Raw genomic sequence first — 3,904 nt, 5'->3', positions numbered from 1 at the left:
CATGTGCTGTCAGACTTTGTGTAGAAGCTGGTAAGCAGAGCTGGAATACGATGCAATAAAAAGGGGGAGAAGTCTTGGATAGATAAAGCAGCCACTGGTCTTTGTCCTGGTGGAGTGATTTTCCCTTTCAAGTCCCAGCTGTTGAGGAATCTTGAAGACTTACTCAGGTAAGCTATATTTAAGAGACTAAACCTATGCTAGTGAATTTATGGTGGGGGAAAAGGTGATACAAATAAAGCATTGTAGTAACGGAGTGCAACATAGAGTATAAGGAATATGTCACATGGCATTAACAGGACAAGAACAGCAGCCTCGTGGCTTATGTTTGTACCTTTGGTTGCAGATTTCAACTGTGTTAAGTCTACAGTAACAGTTTATATATATACATTCTGTTGAACTGTAAACTGAAATTCCAGGGATGACTCCTTTTTTTATTCCCATTTGACTGAAAGAGATTCATGTTGATGTAAGTGAAACAAATAAACAAAAACTCCTCTGTGGAATTGTGTGTAACTCACATGTCCTAGAAGGCAGGGTGAACTCTCTTTCATCTCTAGCCTTGAAATAGAATTGTTTTGGCCTGGAAGAAGTAACAGAAATGGAGCTGTTTCTCTATGGAAGTGTTTGCAGGCTCCTGTAGAGGCTGGACACTCCTGGGAGGTGTGAATGCTGTGAGCACTGGCTTCTGTTTGAGTCATGTCCTTATAAGTGGAGCAGTGGTGCAGTGTCCAGGCTTGGATTGAGTGTCTGCTAATCATCTAACTCTGCTGAAATGCGGGGCATGCTGCTGTAACTAACCACAGAAATATGTGGCTTAGATGGAGCAGGGGGAACCAACAGGATAAATAAAAGCTTCCTTGCATAGGACGGGCTGGGAGTAATTAAACACCAGTTCTATATCTGGATGCTTCACTAGGGAATTTTTTTCTTCTAGGTATGTCTCACTGTAGAAGGTTTTACGGTACAGTTACAGTATGACTTTCACTTTTAGCTATTGCACAGCTGTTGCAGCTCATCATGGCACCCAGCTTGTCTGGCTGTGGAACAGGAAAAGGCAGCTTGCCCAACCATCTCTTAGGACAATCGGATAAGTGTTTGTCCCCAGGCTTCCACATGAAAATACCTGTATGTGTTACAGCTTCTACTGTACAGAGTCATAGATGGAAGTTCTTGACCCTTGCTCTGAGTTTCTCTGCTCTTACTCACTGCAGCTGTAGCATTAGCTGCTCCTCATGCTTGTGTCATGCTTATATCTAACTTCCTACTGCTGCAAGAAAGGTAACTTCTGAAGGAAGTTTTGTATCTGCTGTGACTTCCTAGCCCGAGTACAGTCTTTTCCTTTTCCTTGCTATCAGAAAGGCAGTGAAGCTTAATCACAGTGAAATCACATGTAGTTCTGTTGTTTTAAAATTGCTTTAGGAGGACAATGCTTAAAATTTAACGTTCAGGATTAGCTGAACAATAAGATGGGTAAAGGGTGAGTTTTGCTTTGAAGCAACTTAATGGTAACTGAAGAATACAAAACTTGTCCATGGCAGCAGAACATTGCATAGACTTCATCTTGATGTCTAGTGGATTTAAATTAACCTCATCCATCCTACATACAAAGTCACTAGTGATCTAAAGCTGACAACCTAAAAAAAAAACCTTTAAAGCACACTGTAGCTTTCATATTTATAAAAAGTTGACACACAGCATAATTTAGCATAACATCAGATCCATCCAAACTTCAGTGCAATTATAAAAATTTGATGGAGGCGTTCAACCTTGGAACATTTGTGTCAATCTTCTGGTCAAAATTCACTGGTAGGTAAAATGACAGGCATGTTGATACTGTGGTAAATTTTGTTTAAGCAACATGAGCGTCTTGATGGAAGAATGTCTCATCTTCAGAAACAAAATACATTTCCAGTTTAATATATGACTTGTTTTCATAGGGTAGACTTGGTGTAATATTAGTTTTAGTCATCATTTGTTTTGACATTTTGCCTCATTTTGTACACCACTTCCCAAAAATGCTTCATTTTGGCAGTGGATGTATTTTGAAACCTCCTTGGTTTAAAGAGGAAAATAAAGTACCATGTTGTTACTTGATCTGAACATTTTAAATTTCCAGTAAGGACTACAGAATTATCTCACGTGCTTGTACTTGTTTGTATCTTTTTATTGAGCTAGATCAACTTTTCCTTGACTAAGGCTTAAATTTTCCATCATTCAGACTTGGACACAGCATATAAAATCAGTTTGGCACTCTGCTATGCATGTTGTTTCACTTTAAATATCTCAGTGCTGAGCTATTTTGTAATGGTTTTTTTTTTCTTCCTGCAGAATCAGTTTGATTTTACCGTTTTTTGCTGTAAAGGGCAGGGAGCAGTAAAACCTTTCATAGGCTTTGTTTGAGTCTCTTGGACAATATTCTGTTTGACAACACAATAAGAGTTTGTGGTGTTTTATTTCCTCTAGGAAGAGGTGCTATTCCTCTGTATGGAACAGTACAAAAGATTTGGCTATTTATTCCTTTCCCCCTAAACATCAGCAATAATGTAACTCTGGCCTTGCAGACTTGCTTAGAGATGGAAAGTAAATCCTTCTCCTGGCTTTTAATTTATGGTTAAAGGTGAATGTTTTTTAACATTAACAGGTGCTCACAGCTTGGGTTTAAGCTTGCTTTGACACAACCTGTGTGCCAGGTGAAGGGTTGTTTACCTGAAATCCCAAAAGTACAGGGGCTGAAGACAGCAGAGAAGAAAGCTATTGAGGTGACAGATCGAGCCTGGTGTAGCTGTGGGAGTTGTCAGGAGGAGATCCGCAGCTCCTCTGAAGTGTCCTCTCCCAGGGAGTGTCATTTGTCACCTCAGCAGTTCCTGAAGCAAAGGCTGCAGCCATGAATACAAACTCTTTTCCATCCATTCTAATGCTTTATCTCCCACAGAAATCCAAATCCCTGTTAGAACACAGACAGGCTACTGCTGCTCAGTGTAGGAAAACATTATCTGCTCTCCAACAGGAACAAGAGCCAGCTTGAATCTTCCATTTTAAAAAGCTATTTAGAATCCAGTATTTTGAGCACAACAAAAATCTGGTTTTAGGCAGGGTAACGATTTGAAGTGTTTGTATGGTTATTTGTTAACAGAAGAAATAAAGACAAACCTAAAAATTCTTCAGCAGGCACATGGGAGAATTTTTAGACGAGGTCCAAGACTTGCAAAGTGGTCAGTTATAGACCACTATCTTAAGACATAGTTAAGGCTGGAATAAATGGACCTAAAAGGCCTGGGAAAGGATGTTGGATACACAGCTATGCCCTTCACCAAGGCCCATCAGTTCCTGAGAGTTGATGAACCAGGCAGTGAAACCATCAGCAATGCAAGGATTGTTTTTTCCACTATCTGCAAGGGAAGAGAGGGAAGATTCAAGCCTGTGGGAAGTGAAAGGGGAATTCCTGAGAGGCAGCCAGAGCTGTGGATGGACTGGGGTGGTGTTTTTGTCCAGCTTACTAAAGGGACACTGAGCAGCTCTAGAGGCCAGCAGGTGAAGTATTCACTTTCATTACCTTGCCCCACGTTTATCATTCACCTGTCGTATTTTTGACAAATACCCAATCATATGACAAAAATAAATTTATATTCTCTGGATTCTTTTGAAGAAAGCTAGCTTGCATTCCAGAAGCACTTCTGCCTTTACCAGGCTGGGTTTCCCCAACACCTCAGTGCAGCACCTCAGTGCAGTGCAATTCCCATGCAAATCTACAGCCTTCCACTCTTTCAAGTTGTTTTTTTTCACACTTTTTGGGGAAAAAAAAACTTGATATACAACACTGTTAGGGTTTTTTGTTGTTTTTATAAAATTTTTCAAGATATCACAAAATTACACACACTAAAAGCTTAATCTGCACATTTTCGAA

This window comes from Pyrgilauda ruficollis, unplaced genomic scaffold (genome assembly GCF_017590135.1).
Source record: "Pyrgilauda ruficollis isolate IOZ18807 unplaced genomic scaffold, ASM1759013v1 scaffold58, whole genome shotgun sequence".
NCBI classification, from domain to species: domain Eukaryota; kingdom Metazoa; phylum Chordata; class Aves; order Passeriformes; family Passeridae; genus Pyrgilauda; species Pyrgilauda ruficollis.
Note: the sequence above shows the minus strand (reverse complement) of the source record.